This window comes from Augochlora pura, chromosome 1 (assembly GCF_028453695.1).
Source record: "Augochlora pura isolate Apur16 chromosome 1, APUR_v2.2.1, whole genome shotgun sequence".
Lineage (NCBI taxonomy): Eukaryota > Metazoa > Arthropoda > Insecta > Hymenoptera > Halictidae > Augochlora > Augochlora pura.
Genome location: NC_135772.1, coordinates 20,195,010 through 20,217,275, shown reverse-complemented (window position 1 = coordinate 20,217,275; position 22,266 = coordinate 20,195,010). Strand labels below are relative to the sequence as shown.

At 44.1% G+C, this 22,266-nt stretch overlaps 1 protein-coding gene across 1 annotated transcript in view; it reads left to right on the top strand.

Moving 5' to 3' along the window:
* Nrx-1 (neurexin 1) overlaps positions 1 to 22,266 on the top strand; it is a 371,741-nt gene that overhangs the window by 67,896 nt on the left and 281,579 nt on the right. The gene's annotated exons all lie outside the window — the stretch shown is intronic.

The window sequence follows — 22,266 nt, the reverse complement described above, 5'->3', positions numbered from 1 at the left end:
TTAAAGCCGCTCGGTATTTGGAGCCCCGGACGAGGGCGCGGGGGGTGGGGGGAAAAAATGTTTGAAAGCTTAACGAGGCATTGAGGTGCATTCAGACGGGACGTCCGCGATTTTTATTGAAAAATTTGGCGCGTCAAGTTGTTCGATCCGCGAGATCGGCTACGCAATCGGAATTACATTCCGCGGTGAAAAGAGATGGGAGGGGGGGCAGGCAAACGCCGCGGCATTTTCTGGGCGGTGTTCGTTGACGCCGTATTGTGGGAGGGATCGTGCCCGCGTTATCGGCCGTTCCTTTCGCCCGCTGCGAGATCGCCCTTCCGATTTTTTTCCAGAACGATTTCGTGCCGCTTTCCCCGGGAAATCGAGCCCGCGGAAAACTCTTCGCCAAGTGTAAAAGAAACAATTGCATCGTTTCAGAACGTTCTGAGTACATTTTTTATTTCAAGAGTTATTGAATTTGTTAATCGAAATTGAACAATTTTTAAAATTGATTTTTGACACACCCTGTATATTATCTTACCTAAATTCACCTCAAAGAAATTTATACAATCAAATTACATCCTGATAAATTATTAGAATCATTGACAGACTCGACATAATTATTTCACATTTTTAAATTGAGTATAGAATATGCTAATTCTTAATTTCCTTAAAACAAGAGGAAAATGGACCGCACCCCTTTCATAAACGGACCAATTTTCGCGGACCGTCGTCTTCGCTCCCGTCGCCGATCTACACCGATCGATCGCGGATTCCCGAGCGCCGTCGATGGAAATCGTCGCGCACACAGACCCGATAAGAATCCGTTCGTTTTAATTGGACGATAATGAAAACCTCTCGGATTTACTTCGCCGCGGTGCAGCGAGAACGCGTTTGAAACGGTTTTGCTGCGCGGCCGCCTCGAATGCAAATCACCGCCGTCTACCGAAACGTCGAAATATCGAATCGTTTATTATACAATATGAAAATCTCCATTGTGAATATTTCAATGCGGCGTCGCTTAGGCGATGGTTTTATTCTAGCCGGGCCTCCGGATCGCGCGCGCACGCTTCGAGGTGTCTCCTTCAGATTACCGAGAGAATCAGAAATGATTTACGATTCCTCTCTTTAGGATCCTGTCCCCTGGGGTGGGGGAGGGGGGGAGTAACAATGAAAATCGCTCGGCGAATTTGAATTATTGTAATCGCGACTCATCGCTCGGAAATTCGCTATAGGTTCTCCATCGTTTCTTCCTGTCAGCGAGTTTCCAATGCGTCGCCTTTTTTAATGCAAATGAATGTCACTGGAAATAATGAAGAGAAACGATGGTATACAAGGTGTTGAAAAAATGTTTAAATATTTGGAAGCGAGGAAATGGTTCCTCGGATTATTTGGAGCAACTTTTTCCTTTACAGAAATTTTCTACGAGGCGTCGTTGACGAGTCATTAAAGAAAAACAGTGACCAATGAGAGAAGAGCCGCCTAGCGTCAGCCGAGCTTGCTTCCTATTGGTCAGCGCTTTTTCTTAATAACTCGCGAATAAAGCCTCGTAGAACATTTCTGCTAAGGAAAAAGTTGCTTCAAATGATCTCAGAATTATCTTCATGTATATATTATTTTATTATTTTACTCTTTTATATTTTATTACTACGGTTACGGTTTCCTAAACTTTTTTAATATTCCAGGAATATTTCCTACGCATTTCTTTGTCATCACACTTATGGTTTCCGTGTCCTCTTTAACAGCTATGGTTTCCTATACTCTTCGAATACCACCTAACACTATAACCCAATGAAATTTACATTCAGTCTCCAAATTCTCCTCAAAAATCAAAGAACAAAGTTCCAAGCGATACACGCTTCCCTCGTGCGAGCAATTTTGTGATAGAAACGAGCGAATATCTCGTTGATTTAATTGAACGTTTCCGCGGAGCCCGATTCGAAAAACCATGGTTAAACGACTGACAGACAGTGCGTTTTCCGCTCTTACGTAGCTTCGTGCCGCGGACGAAATAATATATATATATATATATATTTTAATTACATTCCGCGGAATTCGACGTAAAAATCAGAGAGCGGGACGGAATGTTATTCCGCGTGATACATCGTTCGTCGGCGGCGTGGAATAACAGGGGAAGGTAGTTGGACAAATAAAAGGAACGGTCATTTAAATTTTCGTTTGGGTTGCCTTTTTCTGGGCCGTCGCCGTCCCATTATGCGGCACGAACCCGCCGATGGGTCAATGCTGGGTGCCCCGACGACGTCACTCATGGTTACGTGTAGGTCGCTGCGGGCAAAATGTTCGTAACAATAAATATACATTAACATGGTGCGGGACGGCATACCTGTGATATTATCGTTTTATTTTATGAAAAATACTGGGGAAATTTTTGCATCGAAAATGTGAGCATACAGGAACGTTTTACGAACATACTACCGTCTACGTTTAGGCGAAATTCTAACTCTATTCGTCAATTCTTCAAAATGGATATTGAAGAAGCAATTTGATCAGGTATCCCCCATTTCTCGATTGTCAGACGTTTTTGAGACATTGGGAAAGGGTTAAACATATGCGCTTCGAAGAAAATCGAAAGCGAAGCGTAGATTTCGTAGTCGCCGCATTCGCAGCCGCAGCGAGGCGATTCGCGGCAGATCGGCGAGTGCAAACGGGCGTAAATTCGCGTGAAAGAGTCCCAAATGTCGGCTGAATCGCGCGTTCAGATACTCCGGTTGTATTTCTGTCCGCGGCGCTCCCGTTTCGCCGATTATCGTCTGACCTTCCGCGCGCGTATTCAGTCCTGCGCCGCTTTGTCGTCGCTTTTCTCCGCAACAAAGGAAACCCGGTCGGTTCGAAGGTTGCCGCGGGTATATGGGTCGATTTTAAGGTTCTAACCTACATTTGCATCGCGCAAACGGACCGGCGGGGGCCTCTCTGCCAATCCACCGAGAAACAGAGGCTCGGGATGGCCAGCGACGCGGCTCGCAACGACTGCCTGGCGCACACGCGGCAAAGGTAAAGGTCAGGCGGGAACCCGCCGCGAACGACCGCTTTTGTGCAAGCTTCGATTCCAATCGCCAAACACCGCGATTAGTATATTTGAAGACCGGGTTCATGATACGGGCGATTGCAAACTCTGTTGTGCACGAAGGACTATCGACGTGCCTTGCCCTCCTCTGCTCTGCTCTCTGCGAGTCGACATTCAGCGATTCTTCATTACAGGGAGACAGCTCATGGTGCCATAATGTCATGGAGTTCCAGGTGAAATCGAAGGATTCTTTATACAAATTAACGCGTTCAGCAACTTCGATTTATAGGGTCTTCACCATGATTTCGAGCTTTTCTACCACTGTGTCCTCGCCGCAACTAACAAGATCCGATCGCGCGAAGTCTTTAATAATCGCCCGAGCGAACCGATTACAAGGCGACGCAGCAATTTGTCAGACTCTGGGCAGCCACGGCGGCGGTTCACCGGCGGATTAAACGAGTCCCGGGATTCGATCCGGTCCCGATGGATGAGTTCGATAATCCATATCGACGAGGAAAATTCCTCGAGGGAAAAATCCTACGGCGAAGGGATTCCCAAGATGCCTTACCGAGGAAGCACGGTGAAGTTTAAGGGATAAAGCAGGCTAGAATTGCTTCGGAGCCAGCCGGCCGTCACGGCCGTTCTCTTGCTTCTTCAGTTAGCTTGTTAAGTCCATCCACCGCCGCGAGGCTCTCTTCCCCTTTTTTTGCAACCGGCGGCCCTTCGAAGGGTCTAGGTTCAAAATTTCATAGAAGCTCAAAAATGGCTCTATCTTTGATTTGCTGTAATTTCGCTAAAAATAATCGCACAGGGATGAACCTAGGCTCATTTTAAAGGGGAAAGTCTGCCCTTTCAGACGCCCTAAGCCATTTTTATCGTTTCTATTTATTTGGGCGAGCAAACTTGACCAAAATAATTTCTCAAGTTCCAACTTTGGTCGGAAGTTGTAATAGTTTTTTTCGCGGCAAATTCTTCCATGGTTATCTAGAGGGAAGCTTTACCTTTCCAACAAGCCAAACCGCAGGTCTCTACGATTTTTTTTGGCCGAGTTATAGCAGTTTTTGTGAAGTCATCCATTTTCGACCAGCCAGGGGCTGGCCATGGCAGGCTCAAAAATCGCTCTATCTTTGAGCGGCTGTAATTTCGCTAAAAATAATCGCACGGGGGTGAACCAAGGCTCATTTTAAAGGGGAAAGTCTGCTCTTTCAGATGCCCTAAGCCATTTTTATCGTTTCTATTTTTTTGGGCGAGCAAACTTGACCAAAATAATTTCTCAAGTTCCAGCTTTGGTCAGAAGTTGTAATATTTATTTTCGCGAAAAAACTGCAGATAGATAAAATGGAGAGTTAAACAAATAGCTTTAACTTCGTTCGCGTCCCAGCAAGTGAAATCGACCGGAAGCACTTAATTCGATTAATTCCTCGATTTTTACAGACCACTAGCGGAACCGCTACAGTTCGCTCCTAGTTTGAACGTCGAGCTGGAATGCTCGGCCCAATTTTCGAGCGGGTTTATGTGATTATTTTCGAGCGAGTTGCCGCGCGCTCGTCCGGTTACGTCGTCGATCGTCTCCCGGGTTATTTACGACGCCGCGAAATTCGAATTTCGAACGGCCGCGTTTGTTTGCGCGCGCGTTCGCCCGCGTGTAGAAGAAACGATGACACGCGGAGAGAGATAGAGAGAGAGGTGAGTGTGTCGGTGCGCGTGGAACGGTAACAAGCACTTTCATCGGTTCCATTCGATCCGTTCCTTGTCCCCGCGCGCGTGCAGCACCACCACCGGCTTCCCTCTTTTCCGTATTGTCTGGCGCGCAGGGGCTGTCTGTTTTATCGAACCCGTAAACGACGCCGACTATCAGGGGCGCGTTGATTGCCGTGAGATTGCACCGCGAGACGCTTTCTCACTGGCTCGCGCCGCCTCCTATTTTCCTATTGGACCGTTTGTTTTTTTGGTTTCTTAAATGCGCAGCGCTCCGACCGACATCCACACCGTAATGCAATCCATCGGATCCGCGTACTTTGTTCCAAACGACTTCGAATGCGCTACGATTTCGTACGGATTCGTTTTACAAATAAATAACAATTGTTTGTTCGACGGTGCGGTAAATGAAAATTATGAACAAATCCCCAAAAAATTCGTACTCTCTTCCTTAACAATTAAAAATATGTAACCTGCCTTTCCCAGAAAATTCAGCGCCGTAACCTAAGTCCCGAATAGAACGGAATGAAGCTAACAGCATAGAAACAACTACGGAACAGTTGTCACTTAAGGTTGATTGGCGCTCCGGATACTCCGGTACATCCGCCGGGCAGTTCGATAAAACACAGTAGCACTAATTACTCCTACAGGCTCGGGGAACATCCACTGTGATCCAGAAGCCGAGAATATAATTATCGTTCGGCTGCCGATAATTATATCGCGGCGAGTATATCGGGCAAAAATCCGCCGGTTTCTATCGTGACTCCAGCTTTCAAGTAGAAAAGTCTGTTATTGATCAGACGGCCCCCGCCCGAGCGAGAGAGAGAAGGTCCTTGATTATTCATTCACATTTAAAAGCAACAATACTGCATATTTTACGGCATAGACTCGTTTTAGGTCAGGTTTTATTAGCAATTCAATATTGGATACCAATTACCCTTTCCGCGTTTCTCGTGTCCCGCAATAAATAAGCGTGCTGGGAGGGGGTGGCTTTGTAGAACACTCTCCTTTCTTATTCGTGTACTCTGCCGCCATTGAAAATAGCCGCGGGGGCGAGTTAGGCTCACGCGCGAGAAAGTGTTGTTCAACGTTTCTATGCATCGCAATTATGTGCTAATAAAAATCATTTCTAAATACGGCGAATTCGCTCGGTTTACGGCGACGTTCTTCTTATCGATGCGTGATAAGGGTTTGTTTTTAGATTCGAGCGCGCGCGCGCGCACGTTTCCTCGTCCCGGTAATTCGGTCTACGAAAATAGCAGCTGATTTCGCGGATAATTTACATTTTATCCGGCCGTGATCTCTTCTACCTGGTACTCATAAATGTTTTCCATAAAACTGCCGCGGCATCGATGTAACTAGCTTCTGCATTTATTTGTAATAAAAATTAGGCAATATATAATAATATATATTATGATATCATATTTGGATAAATATTAAATAAAATCAAGAATATTGTAATATACAGTGAAACCATCGACAAGCACATTTTCAAATATAATATAAAATAAAGTGCAATAAAACAAGCACATAAAAAGCATTACAATAAATTCAAAATATATAATACCTTGTATCTTTTTAATATTATTAAATATATGTTTTATTTAATACTTATACAGTCGAATTACAAGCTCTCTATTTCGCACTATAAAAATATAAAACAGAAAATACTTTGTTTAAACAGAGATATTACCCTTCGTAAATGCCGCCATAAAAATGCAAATATTACAGGAAGGAATTGTGAACGTCGATAAATTGAAATGAATTCTTCGGAACGGATGCCGGGCTTAAATAACGGAAGTACCCGGAAAACGCGGTGGTCTACCGTCGCGTAAACACCGGTGTTAATTGTTTATCAGGAATCGGCCGCGGGTCGGACGTAATCGTTTCGTTGAAGGCATTTGAAAAACGTTTCCACCACCACCACCACCACCACCGGGGCACAGTTGATTACTATCTTTCCACGGAGTCCTTTTATTTGCGCGCGGCCATGGGATACCGCGGCCGATCGATGCGGCAAGTGTTTCAGATACCGAAAAGGTCACCGGTGAAGGTGTGCGCGGATACTGCCGCCGCCGCTACCGCCGCGCGTCTTGGGGTAATTGACGATGTTCACCCCGTGGTATTTCCGCAAATAAATTACAAATTTCAACCGTGCAATGTCGCCAGATATGAATCACGAGAGACTCTCGTGTCCTGTTACCGCGGCGATCCGATTACCGTGCCCCCGCCGAATCTTTTATGCGAAACCGAAACAAACTAATTGCTGAACCGAAAGAAGCTAATCGCAGAACCGAAAGAACCTAATCGCAGAACCGAAAGGGAACGCCCATTATATCTGTCGGCTGAAGTTGCTCGTACCGATGACCTTGCCGGTTTCAAGGTTATGGAAACTGCTGCTATGTAGCGCCTCCATTTTTGATTGCAGAAATTGCGCTTTCGTGACGGAGAGATTATGGTAGAATTTACTTAGGGTTCGTTGTTGTAATCTTCGCGAGCTATGCTACGAATTTCATTCGTTGTTTAAATAATTCTTCGATTGTTAGAATTCTCTGATTTTCAGAGCACCTCGTTGGTCAGCAAAATTTATTTACAAAAATTTTAGTTGAGGGCTCTGTCTTTTTAAAAATAAATACTCACTAGTATATACCTTGTACTATATCAAAAATTTATTTAGAAAAATTCCAGTTGCAGGCTCTGTTTTTTTAAAAATAAATACTCATACGTATATGGTATACCTTTTATTATATAAAAATTAATTAACCAGCGTGACGTTAGACATTGGTACAACATTCCCTAATTTAATTCACTGGGTTCATCCACCTCATTTCTCCCCCCACCACTTATTTATTCCCACGGAATGAAAAAGTTTCGAAGAAAGACGGGGAGGAAAAAGGCCGCGACGGACAGGGCGCGCGAGTTTGATAATTGAATCGGCATTTCTCCGTAATTTTTCATCTTAAAAGTCTCGTCAGGGTGAATGGAATCCTTGATATCCTTCGCCCCGAGGAAATAATCCTTTGCCTCCGACTGAAAAGAAGCTCGTTAATGGAAGAAGATGCGCGTCAAAGGGGCGGGGAGAGAGAGAGAGAGAGAGAGAGAGAGAGAGAGAGAGAGAGAGAGAGAGTGGTCTTTCTCTACTGATCTACGGATAATTACGCGAATTATCATTATCCTGGCGACGCCGCCCGGGAAATCGGTAATTGATCATCGAACTCCGAGTTTTCTATTCTCCTGGCGACGATCCTCGGTTTTCTTCGAAAATTTTAATAATTTAAAATAAAAAAAAATCAATTAATAATTTAAAATACAAAAAATCAATTAATAATTTAAAATAAAAAAAACACGATCTCAAAATATTCTAACAATACAATAATTATTTAATCTAACCCTCTCGATTACAAAATGTACAAACACGCTCCAAAATAATATTTCAAACATTTTAAACAGCACTTTTTCGGCGATTTTCCAAAATACTTCGTTCCCTGGTAAATGATTGCTGACACGTTCCGCCGGAGAGAGCGGCGGTTCTTTAAAACTCGGCAGCATTAGGAGCGCATCGTTACCGAGAACGAGGGCTCGTTCGCGTCCGGAAATCGCGCGAAGGAAATTTCATTTCGCTCGGCGATCAGCGGTCGAATAATTCCGAATTAATTCACGGGGGAACGATTTCGGACGGCCGGGCCGTGAAACGAGCGTGGCGCTGTCTGAAGGTGAAAACCTAAACCGCGTTTTGCGGCTGTAAAGACGGAGGCAGAGAGAGTCAGAGAGAGTAAGAGAGATATAGTCAGAGAGTAAGAGTGAGTAAGAGAGATATAGTCAGAGAGTAAGAGAGAGTAAGAGAGATATAGTCAGAGAGTAAGAGAGAGTAAGAGAGTCAGAGTCGAAGACACAGAAAGAGAGATAGGGTGAGTGAGAGAGAGACAGAGAGAGAGCGAGAGAGTCAGAGACAGAGCGAGCCAGAGAGAGTGACTGAGAAAAAGGGAGCGAGAACGACAGAGACAGAAAGGGAGCGTCGGAGAGGGGGAGGGGAGGGGTGGTCGGGGGCGTCCCTGAGCAGGGACAAAGGAGGGAAGAAACGGTAGACGTCGACCAGATAAAAAGGAATAGGAAAAGGAGTTTAAGTCGATAGGGTGCCGCGGCTCGAAAACAAAGGAGAGACCCCTTTCCAGCGGCTAAGAAAGGAGCCGAACAATTTAATCAGCCGATCTCTGTCTTCGATCGCGCTTTCAGGTTTCAGCCCGGCGGCTCAGCCCGTCGTCGCAGAAACGAAATATTCGCTTCGATCCCCTCGATCTCGTCCCACCGTTTTTAATTCCACGGTTACCCCTTTTTTTTTTATTTTATTTTTGATTTCGTTCGGCGACGTTCGTGACCGGAAAACTGCGTGACGCGACGAAAAAGGGAACGAGTCGATACGCATCGATAAAATGGCTCTCTGCACACCGCCGCGATCGACCGTGAGACGTCGTTTTTATTGTTGCCGTTGGCGGGGGTTGTTTCTTTGCTCCGCGATTTTTTTCGAAATTTTTATATTATTTTTATATTAATTGTCTCTGCTTTTGGCTAGTTTAGGGTGAAGATGCAGTGACCTGTAATTTTGTAGGAGAAGAATTTAATGTAGGAGAGCGTTTTATTATTGCTATTGGGAGGGGTAGTTTTCTTACTCTGCAATTTTTAATTAAGTTTATTTATATTTTAAAACATGCTTTAAAGGCGTCTTAAAACCCAGCTTGAAATCGTCACAAATTTAATATTATTTTACCATCTGAAAGACGTCTCCAAAACGTCAATTTTAGGACCTAAAACATCCAGACCTAACCTAGCAATAAAAAGGGAACATCCACTACTTATTACAACAATCTTACTACTCCAATACCAAACAAAATCGAACAAATTTGATATCCCAATACCAACCTAAATCCCGCGCCTAACAAGTCAGCCGACCCGTGAAGATCCACGACTGCATCCCGCCAGCAAAAATACGGAATAAAACGCGAAGTAGCTAGCCAGCCGTCGAGTTAATAAATAAGTCGAAGGACAACAGGTCGAAGAAGTTTCGTTTAATTAAGCCGGCGAGGAGACCGCGCGAGCTTACAAGCACCGAAACAGGAGCGAGCGAGCGAGCGAGAGATGTTCGAGGGACGTTCCCTCTCCGGCGGAATAACGCGTGCAGAAATTTAATTATCGTGCCGCGCAAGAAGCGACGGTTCTCCGTTCGCGAGTCAACGGATCCGCGGCGTTGAATTATTTGCTTTGGTCGGTGTATTATGCAGGCCCGGGGGCGCGCAGGAGTGCCGAAATTATTCGCTGACCCCAAAAAGAAAACGCCGCAACCCGGAGGAGGAGGTGGAGGTGGTGGAGGAGGAGGGGGAGGAGGAAAGGCTCGGCCCGTCCTTTTCAACTCGGCGTTACCCTTCGTCTTACTGGAATTTCCGTGCCACGGAGCTTTTTCTGTGAATGCGCGCTCCGCGAGCCGACCTTTTGAACGGGCGGTCGCACGACAACCACACACACATACACACACAGCAGCAGACAGCCGAATAGCTAGAAGGAAGCACCGGATCTGTCCTTTGAAAAATCGCCCGTTCATTCCCCGGGTAATTCCTCTGACGAATAAGCTAAACCGGCTTCGACAATGGCTCCCCCCTCGGTCGAACTCCTGCGGCGGGCCAGTTACCACACTCTGCCAGCCCTGACGGAACTGCGAGCACACTCGACGAACCCGATACAGATCCTCCTCCTCCTTGGCTTAACGCGTTATTTAGAAACGATTCGGAGGGGCGCCGGTCGCGCGAATCACTCGGCTGCGAGGTGACGATATTATTTGGCCGTGTTTAAATGGTTTGTAGGGTAGTGTGTTCATTGTATTATATTGAGGGTTAAGATGGTTAAGGGTTAAGCAAAATAGAAGGAAGTCGAAAAAATCCCCAGTGCCATACATTTTTTATTCTTTTATTTTTATTTAAAGAAGTGACTCGATTTTAGGGAAATATCGAGTTGTCCCAATTTCTAGATTTTCAATATTTTTATTTCATGAACTTACTCGATTTTAGGAAAATATCGAGTTGTCCCAATTTCTAGATTTTCAATATTTTTATTTCATGAAATTACTCGATTTTAGGGAAATATGGTGTTGTCCCAATTTTTAGACTTTTAATATTCTTATTTAATTTTTGAAAAAGATTTTTCATATTTAAAGTGTATGCTTATATTATATATCTCATATTATATTAAATTTCACGTTTGAAACGTGCGCTTAGTTTATACGTGTCATGTTTAAAACGAGTGCGAGCATTACGTACGGATACATCGTATTTAAAACGCGCACTTAAATTACGAGTATCTCGTACTAATAATGTATGCTGAAATTAAATATATCATGTATTCAGGCTGCATGCTTGGATCACGTATATTTTATATTGCAACCGTACGTTCAACTTATGCGCGTTGTATCTTTAAATTTGGTAAACCGGCCACTCGAATTATACCATTTTAATGCACTTTTCCATTTATATTATCCTCCTCGAAAATATTAAAAAATTGCTAAAATACAAATAGTACTTTATATATTTTTTACTCTATTAATAACATTGAACATGCATTTGAAAAACTTATTTTTTTTTCTTTAAATCTTGTCTTAACTCCAATAAAATACGTAAAATTGAAAAAATAACAAAACCGTAAATTTCTCGATGCAACAGCCACTGTATCAAGCAACGAATTTCCCGCGCATTATACATTTCACGGAACTTTCGCTGGTTACAATTCACCGTCCGTTCTCCAAAAATTACGACCAAAATTGTGCACTTACAAAATTGGCCGAGCGCGGCATTAAAACCGCGCCGCGCCGCGAATTTTCCTTTGGTCGTTATTAATGGACCCGCGATCGCAAAAGGCGTTTCCCGTGTCCTCGCTCGGGCTCCGTAGACCGCAAACTTGCAGGCTTGAATAGTATCATTCGCGTTACAATAACCCGGCATCTTCTTTTCCGAGGGGCGCGCGACACGGGTCCGTTGTCGTACACGAGTGATTAATTGCGCACCGTCGACCGTCCCCCGAACTTCCGAGCCGCATTTTTCCAGCTGTTTCTGTTTAATCCGTATGCACCGACATGATTTATATCTCCATTTACCAGTGACCCACTTTGCCCCGGCCCACATCATTAGCCATTTATTTTGAAGCATTACGGCTTCCCCCCCGTGTTTAATTAAACACCGGCTACCCCCGAATTTTTCGTTCGGCAAAACCAGCCCCGACAGCCGGCGAACGTTTCTTGCGATTTCCACGAGAAACGCCTCGTAATACTCTTTCCCTCTCGCGGCTTGCGAACAGTGCGCGCCCCGCGAAATGTTCCGCGACATTAAAATTTAAATTAAAATTTAAATTACTATTTAAATTACAATTTAGATTACACGCCGCCGTATTGCGCGCGTTACAGCCACCGTGCGCGAACGTGGTATTTTTAATATTTTTATCTCGCGATTGTATTGATAATTGTTTTCGCTTCGTGATTTCTGCGTCAGCGATGATCATTGGTGCAATGATGGATTATTTTTTAATAGAATTAATAGTCGATGTAATATGAATCCTAAACACAGAATTGAGCTAGATTTTTATATTATATTATAAATTTGATATTTTATTTGCGAATGATGGTTCAATATTTTATTCAATTAGCAAATAGTTTATGTAATTCTATTTCTTTTTTATTGATGTTAATTTCATACCTGCGATCACTGGTATTAATATCCGTTTATTACAATTCCCACTAATTTCCGTTCACTATTATTGATGTTAATACCTAGTCATTATTAATATTAATTTCCACTAATTATTATCGCCGTTAATAGTCTCCTATTACCAATAAATTTCTTTCTCTGTGTTTTCCAGCAGATTATGAACAAAATATGCACTTCAGTTTTCAAAAACAAGAATCTACTTCCGATAAAAATATTTTTTTCGTTATGACAGTGTCCTGACAGGCAGAGCGCAAGGTGTTAACCGGAAGACCCAAGGATCGCATCCTTGAATCGTCTCGAAAGTTTCCGCGTCGCGGAGATTTTCGCCGGCTCGATCGCCCAGCGGAATTTCAATTTTGATTCGCCGGCCCCCATAAAAGCGACGGCTCCCGTTGGAGAAGACGTTCCAAAGCCTCTGTGTGTCTCGCGCGCGAAGTATCCCGCGGCCGACGTTCGTAATGGGAGTGTTTTAAAGCCGGGGCCACCCGCCGCGGCGCCAAGGCCCCGTATTTTTCATAAAATCATGAGAAGCGAGGCGGCATTGGCTCCAACCCCGGACGCGATGTTTCGTTCGCCGGTTTCATTGTGCGCCGGAAGTCGTAAAAGCTTCTCTCGCCGCTTCCCCCCCTCTCTCTCTCTCTCTCTCTCTCTCTCTCTCTGTGTCTCTCCGAAGTCCTCGCGGAACTGCTCCGGCATCCTGGCCGCCATTTAAGTTACATTTTTCTCGGGGACCCCGGGAGTGCTTCCACGACGTTATATAGGCTCTCACACGTTTCTACGATTTTTACCCGGCCTTGCCCCCCACCACCACCCCACCCCACGGACCATTTCTATTCGTTCGACCGTGCCGCCGCGAATTATTCAAGTTTTCGAGCGGGGCCGTCGTTGTAAATAAAATGCCATGGACGACGAGAGAACGAGAGAGCGCGCTTAGTTTTATCAGCAATGAAAACTCTACCTTTTTTTTTTTAAATTAGCTCGCAGTAGAAAATAAAATAACTCATCACCGTTATGATAAAACAATTTTCTTTTTTTTTTATTTTAAGCCTATACAGTAAACTCTAATATCCCCAACTGAAAGTCGTCGCTAATAACCGCAAGTGTAGTTGATGCGACGTAAAATACTATTTAAAAAAAAAGAAACAATTTGGAATTAGCAATTGCAATTGGCAATCTGCTATTAAAAAGTGTACACCTAGAGTCGATTTCTCTGCAAAGCGAAGTCCGCGAAAAGCCGTCCACTCGATGTAAAATAATTTCGACAGTTCAAAGGGAAAGAATCGTCCTTCGTGGAACAAGAAAAATTCGCCGAAGATCGTTTCGGCCTGACGAAAATTTATCGACGCGGTAACGTGGATAATTGAGTGAAGAAATTGCCGCGGTGGGGGGGGGAACAGTCGAAAACGAGTAGCTTATAATCCGGTAAGTTTCTAATGTTTCCAAGCGGTACACCGTTAACGGGAGACGATGTTTCCGCAGTCAGGATTAAATGAACCATAAAACGAACGATAAATTCCCGGACCGGGGCAGGACAGAAGTGCCGCGAAAGGGGGATCGCCGTGGGGTGGGGGGAGAGAGAGAGAGAGGGGTGGGAAAGGGTGGAAGGGTAGGTAGGAGGGAGGGACTGTTTAAAAAGGGCCGGTCGGAGGATGATTAAAGAAGAAGAAAGGCGATTAATTAAAGAGCTCGAAAAGTTTAATACATATTAGGCCCTCGCGAAGTGAAAAGTTTAATATCTGACAGTGAAACTATGGGGGAAAGACTCTTGTAAGCTTTAATGAGCGTGAAAGTTGATAAAGCGATTACGGGGCCGGTGGGGATGTACGTCGTAGAATGGGCGCTCCGCGCAAAGTAAAAATTCTCTTTTGAAACGTATAAAGGGCGGTGGCCGGCGATGGCGCAGGAGGGGGGGAGGAAGGGGGGAAGAAAAAACTGGAACGTGCCGCGGACTAATAGGACGGAAGATTACAAAGGACGAGAAAAAAAGATTGTTTCGTTGCGTCTAAGCAAGGCGGTGTCCCTCAACCCTTTTGCCAGCAGCCGCGCAAACTTCGTTCGCGCTAGGCGTCCCGTGAAATATTACGTTCACGGACGCGGAACGATTCGATGGAAACAAAAAGATGGCTCGCAGCGCGTCGAGTGGAACTATTTTGCTCCGCGGTCCTAAAAATGGCGGACTTTCTTTGGCGTTTTCACGGGGGATGCGCGTCTTGTGCTTTTTGATCGTCGCTCTTGCTACAAATTCGACGCATCTGTAATCGATAAATGAATAGATCAATTTTTTAGAATGTGCAAAGGGTTTCTCTTTTCGATAATTTAAGTTGAAATAAAATTGTTGTCATTGAGGGTTACAGTTTTCTTTTTCTTCGCCAGAAAGAATATAAAATATTCAATTAAACGATTTAAAAATTCGCGGAGAGCCCTTGGAAGAATTCTAGGTCAAATAAAATTGCTGTTTATAAAATGATGGTATGTCAAAAGTGATGTAAAAATATTTGAAAAAATAATGTGAAAACGTATCGAGCGACGGTGGTTTCTGAAATCAAATGAAGTTGTTGCGCCAGAAATCTCGGCACGAGTTAACGCGAATTAAAAGCCGTGAAATTTGAACGGCGGCGGCGGCGGGGTGGGGGGTCGTCGTTATTTATTTTTCAAGTAGCGGCGCGCGAGTTGCCGCGCCGGAAGAATATGAAAATTTTCCGCGCGCGCGCGACATCATTATCAACCGGTGAGCGAACGAGAGACGTAACACAAGTCGGCTTAATGGGGGGGCGCAAATTGGGGGGGTTGAGGGGGGAAAGAAAAATGGTGTACGTGCTTTGCATTTCAAGTGGGCCGCGCCAGGAAACAGATTCAAGGTGATTAATTGTAAAGCAAAGTTTAACCGCGTTAAGGTCGCGTAAATCATGACGTTTGAACTTTGACCTTGGCATTCCGAAACGAGGTGCTCAACCATTACTGAAATCTCGGTGCCACACCGATTCTTACGGAATATGGGGAAGCCGACGCTGTTTTCAACGGCGACGATCATCGACATAATTATTACACGCAGTTTTAATTGCGACGAACGCAATTTCTTCCTCTTTTTATTTTTCTGCGATTTAATAGTGATCGTAGGAGTCTGGATAAATTGCAGCAGCCGTTGTAAAAAAAAATGGTTATGTTATCAGCGTTGAAATAACCATCGAAACGGTGTCAAACTTGGCAGGAAAGAATCAATTTATTATGATATTGCCCCGCCACCCCCGATCAATTATACAACGTCCCCGTTTTCGTATAATTCCGTTCCAGTCTCCGGCGACCACTTTATATCCTGAATTCCGTAAGCAACAATAAGAAGTATTCTTGTCGCGATCGATTAAAAAAGAAAAAAAAACGGAATAGCAACGCTGGTTCCCCCGTTGGATTTTCCAATATTTTAAATGGGATTCGTTCATTCTGTCAGAACGGCGGATAAATTTTTGATTGGCACGTTGAATTGCAGCTATATTCGGCCCGCACTACGTATCATACAGATGTTGCATGATTTATGCGCGCGGCTCTAACTATGGCCTGGATTCAACCGTGTAACGAAACGTGTCCTAAATGTAGATTCGACTTTTTCCAATTATCTTGACACGCCGGATCAAATTAATTCCAAGCTTATTAGCAATCTGGCATGACTTTCTATTTCTTGTTTATTTCTATGGAGCTATGTTTATTTGTTCATTATTGTTTTTTCCTTCTATTTGATATAGGGTGCTTTAGGGTTGAAATTGAGAAACTTTAGATGGGAAATTTAGGTCTGCGAAATGAATAAATATAATTTCGAGAAATATTTATTCTAGGGAATTTAATTTAATTTATTGTGTTAATTAATTTAATTTAGTATACTCAAAGTAGCTACGATTATTATATTTGCTGTACTACATACTAATTGCCTATATAATTGCCCAATCACCTATCAATGACAGAAATTATATTATCACTGCCCTAAATTCGCATCTAAAAATTGTCGATTTAATTCTGAAACACCCTGTAGAATTAAAGCACAGTATTTCTATCTAAACTAACTAACTGAACTTATCATCCAAATAGCTCCTAAAGAAAGCATTCGCGAGCATACCTCAATACGAAAAATTCGCCTCACCTTCGCACACAATAAAATTCGTCAATTCAACCCTGAAACGTCCTCTACACTCGAAGCGCGGCTGTTCCTATTTCGCCGAAAAATCCACGGTCTAGTAACCGCGACGCAACAATAGCTCACAGCAACGGCGGCGAGCACTCGCAGCAACCGAATCTCAGTTTTCCCTCGAACACGTGCAAATTGCCAGACAAAACATTCGGCCGGCGGGGCGGGGCGGAAAGGCTAGAAAAAAATAAATCAAGATGCAACGACCCCGTGAAGCAAAAGCGAAAGAATGCTCGCCGAAAAATCCCAGCATCCATCGTGTCGTCGTCGTCGTCGTCGTCGTCGCGTGGGAGAAAAAAATGCTTCCGCGAATCTCATCGTAAACCCGACGGAACAAAGCGTTCGCTGGGCCGCAGAGGGGAGAGGGGAGAGGAGAGGGTGGAGGACTGGACGAATAATAAATTCCGAAGTAACGCGTGCCGATTTATCCGGCGGAGGGTTGTTCCGGCTGGAAGAGGGGGGAGGTCGGGGGTGGTGGTGGTTGAAAAAACTTCCAAGAGATGGTCCCTCAAAGGCGTCGAGGGAAAAAGGCGGCCACGAAAAGACGCGGCAACGTCGCGCTCGTGTGCCGGCTGTACGGCGACGCCGGGCGTCGCGGGGCGTCGTTGGGGAGGGGAGGGGTCGGTTCGCCGCCGGTGGTGGGGATGACCGATCAATATGGCGGCAGGGGAGGGTGTGGCAGAGGTACGAAGGGAAGTTTTCGGTGCGGCGGGGTTAATCCATGGGTACGGGGCGCAGGTATGCTTCGTCCAACCGACCGATTCTATCGCGGCTCTCTCCTGTGCGACCTTGAGCCTTTTTTTTCTCCGACCCCCACACCCCCTTCTAGCCCTCCAAGAAAATGCGGGCGAGTGCCGATCGTTTTCTTACCCCGCGCCACCCTCGGGAACACTGTCAACCTGTACACTACGGGCGTACAGAATTATTCCAGTTAATCTTTCCACGATTTTCGGGGGCTCTCTCTCTTTGTGCGGAAGGTCAGCCGTGGGGGAAATTATTATGTCGGGACTCGTGATTTAGTGGTCCAGATGGTATTTAGTTTAGTGTGTTGCGGAGTAGAGATAAGGGTGTGCAGGATGCTGGAGAAGTTTTTGGAATGATTTTGGGGATGTTTCGGGTGGCGCTGAAATCTTTTTGTCGACCTCGATGAGGTATACGGGGTGGAGAATTCGTCGAATCAATCACGGAGATGTACAGGGTGGTGAGGAAATGGTTAAATTCATCTGGAAGAGGCGAAGGGTGGTGGAGAATTTTTTAATGTTGCCTTGGAGGTATACAGGGTGGTGGAGAATTCTTTCAAAATTACCTTGGTGGTATACAGGGTGGTGGAGGATTTTTAAATTTATCTTGGAGGTATACAGGATGGTGGAGAATTTTTTAAAGTTGTCTTATAGGTATACAGGGTGGTGGATAATTTTTTAAAGTTGCCTAGGAGGTATACAGGGTGGTTGAGAATTTTTTAAAATTACCTTGGTGGTATACAGGGTGGTGGAGAATTTTTTAAAGTTGCCTTATAGGTATGCAGGGTGGTGGATAATTTTTTAAAGTTACCATTCAGGCATACAGTAAAATCGTTGAATCAATATAGTTCCGCGATCGCGATTTCCACGGGCATCGAATAAAGATATTGTTTCGTAGATCCGTATCGATTCGCGAGCAGCAATGGTAACTAATCCGGCCCGCGGGATTCGCGATGGCTGGGAAGTTGGCTGTTTAGTGATTCGGATATTCGGTATCAATAACGATAAGTATCAAACGAGGTATCGGTTAGGCGGTTGGCATTGTCTACACGGGCTTCGAGTGCAGGCTGCAGTGCCGGGGCGCACTCGACCAAACAATGCGGAATCGTCCCGGCAACAAATCCTACTTTGCACGCTCTCATCTCTGGCACTCAAGCTAATCAGAATGGTACATTTCTTAATGAAACAACTACCTCGCCCCACGCCGTGTACATTGTAGTTTTCTGACGGGGAATTCTGATGGAATTACCCTCGAACCTCGGAGTTTCGGCTCGGAATACTAAATAAACGAGAGAGAGAGAGAAAGAGAGAGACCGTACCCCTATCGGCGCCGCGATTGTTCAATCACTGCTCCCTCTTGTTAACATTTCTCCTCGGGACAACGTCAAGTTCAGCTGCCACATTCTGCGCGACAATTAACACGTCCCGGTTGCCCAATTAACATTTATAATGTGCAAAGGAACGCATCGAGTTGGGCGAATTCGTCGCCTTTCGTAAAACTTGCCTTCATCTTCTACCAGTGTCGAAATCTATTTTGTCGATTTCTATAGTATGTGACATAGAGTTCTATATTTTGTAGACTATATAGCAATGTATAGTATATATTATATAGCAATATATAGTGTATATTATATAGCAATGTATATTCAACATATAATATTATTCGGTATATATTACAGCACATATTATGCAGCTAGAAAATACATATTACAAAGTATACATAATATAATACAATAAAATAATATAAAATAATTAATGTGAATCTTCATATTATCTATAAAGGTCTACAGAAAACCTAACATGTACATACGAACAGTAGCTTAAAAAATACGTCGAAAAAGATTCGTAAAGAGTTACAGCATATTCTGTAACTATAGCAAAGGCAGTCGCGGTCGACTGGCTTTGTATCAACGACCAATCGAATAGACCGAATGGATTGAAATATAATTCACCGAAAACCATTCGAAAACCAGAATGTAAATTCAGAAGCAATTTCCAATTGGCGTTGAATTTTTATCCGTTCGCGTTTTAAAAAAAATGGGGATTCGCGAGTGCAATTACGGTGCCCCGATCAAAGCAGTCCGCTAATTGGTCACTTCGATAATCAGAAAGTTCACGGAACTACACCGCCGCCAACCACGTTTGTTCTGTCCAGAACGTCGAATGTATGCACATGTTTCCGCATTTTTCTCGCAAAATACACGAAACCGATTTATCGATCGATGCTCCCATCATTTCGGAAATAATAAAAAACATGGCGCGCGTCATTGCCCCCCCTCGACGAGAGAAATCGAATTATTCCATGGCGAGAGGCTGTTCGCGAATGGGAAAAGTTGCGATTTGAAACAAAAAAAAAATACGGCCAACTTTTTGCACAGATAATTGTTGAAGTTTGTTGAAATTTTGCACGATCCCGGATCGAAATTAATGAAACGAGCGGGAATTTTTAAAAAATTCTATCATCGTCGGGATTAAATGAACGAGGAGCGAGAAAAAAAAGCTCCGTATTGGTTTTATTTAATAGGGAACGGTGCTGATAAATCGGTGATATATGGGTGATATTAAGTAAAAATAATATTAAGTAGATGTGTCGTTAAATAAACCATGCAAGCTCTGCGCAGGTCGCATAAATTTACAAGAGACCTGAATAAAAAATTGAGTAAAGGGAAGAATCAATAATTCTCCCTGAAATTATTCAGTCGATTTATAAAACTTTCAATCGATTTATAGAATTTGGTGCAATTGATCCAGAAACTCTAGTTAACATTTGCTTGACAATTTGGTTACGTGGACACGTGTACTGGAATTCTAGTGCACTATAGAATTCTAGTAGGCCATTACGCGTTCGGAAGGTCCTCCCTTAACGCATCCAGCCGGCGTTTGGTAACACGAGGCCCGTCGCTCATTTTTCCCCGAAGAACCGACGCGAACGCGGTTCTTCCGTTTCTCTTGGTTGCGCCCGTGCACCGTGGGGAAGTGCAACGTTGGAATTCCGGGAGAATAACTCCTTCCGAGTAGCCTAGGGTCCGAGACCGCGCGATAAGGGAGGAATAGTATCTACCGGAAGCGGGGAAATTACCAACAGCGTATCGTTCGGGACTCGCCGCGCTCGCCGGCTACTGGAACTCGCTATGCTTTTCTTTATCCCCCTCTTTTTCTCTTTTCTCTTCCCCCCCCCTCTCTCTCTATCTTTTTTTCTCTCTATTAAGTGTCTTTACCCAAAAAATAGATAAAATGAAAGAATAACAAAATGTACTATATTTCCTCCGATAAAATCAATATTCTTAGTTGTTAATAATATGATAAAAAAAAATTAGTAATAATGTATACAACTGTACAGAATATTTTGGTATATATAACTATATAGTTATTACGTTACTACTAATTTTTTTTACTGTGTTAGTAGCAAATCGTAACTCTGATTTCATCGAAAGGAATATAATACTATGCTACTCTTTTATTTTATTTATTATTCACCAAACAAATTTAATATTACTTAATAATATTCAGCTTATAAAATAAGCTATAATAAGCTTGTTCGGCCTCTTATAGATTTTCATTTTTGACTAAAAAGATGTAATTCTTAATTCCTGTCGAAACAAACGGTAGCTGAATGGAAGGTACGAGAGGCACAGCAATTGGTGAGGGCACAGTAACCGGCTCCATCACGCGGCATCGACTATTTCATAGAGCCGGGACGTCGAGAAGGATTATTTTTCCGGGGCGATGCTATAGCCCGCGTTTTATCAAACCACCTTATCGACTGGCTTCGACCTCGACGCGCAACCTCGTCTTCTTCTCTCTCTCTCTCTCTCTCTTGCTTCTGCTCGCCGGATCCACCTCCCTCCGTATCGTCTCTCGTCTCCTCGTTCTTCGTCTCTCTCTCTCGGCGCCTCGTTCCGTCTCCTCGAGGAGAATACGATATTCCTGGCCCTACGCGTTTACATTCGCTCGATCGACCGTGAATATCCTTCTTTCGCCTGCCGACCCTCGAGGCACGAGAGAGCCGTTTCGAGACGCGAAAATTCGAGGGATCCCTACGTGTTATTGACGTCCACGAGCAACCCACCCCCCCTCTCCCAACCGGCCGGCCGGCTGCAACAGTTCGAGGCGCGTGCTGATGCACACCGGAAGTGATCGGCAATCCGCGGCCGGATGTCTGCCCACCCTGTTCTCCTCGTGTCCCGAGGAATCCCTTCGATGAAATTCGACGCGGTGTTTCGGAGTTATGGCCACCCTTTGGCAGCGCCACCCTTGGCTACCATTCCTTCGTAATCGTTTTATTTATATTTAAAAATATTAGTAGAATGTTATTATCACCTATACAATATTATTATTATCTGTATTTGAAAGTATTATTAAATTAAAGGTGTCGAACTCTGTCGATAAAATTTCAGTCTTCAAGACCTTAAAAAAGAACATTAGAAAAATTGGAAAAATTAGAAAAAGGGTCTTAGACATACGAAGCACCGTCTAAAATGCTCAACAATTTTATTTACCATGCCTTAAATAACTATTTATTATCTCTACGACGTGAAATAAATCTTCAAATATTATTTCAACCAAACAACGATATTCCCGACAGTTTGTTAGGTTATGTCAGGTTATGTAAAATATTTGTTTAACCGGGTCGGAATTCGGACGTCCGTCGTACACGTTTTATGGGGTAGCGGCAGCCATGAACATTTTTATCCGGTTTCGTAGGCCTACGAAAAAACGGGCGGAACTTACGAGAAAGTTTATCGCATCTGGAAGGACAGTTTATAGTCTAAAAATATTGGTACTTGAGGCAGTTCGGTAAGGCACAATGGCGAGGGTGGCAGGTCAAACATAAAAAATGCCTAGGGCCTGCGAACAACATGTTGCTGCGCCCTGCCCTCAGGAGCAGGCGTGCTCCTTTTATCTTTG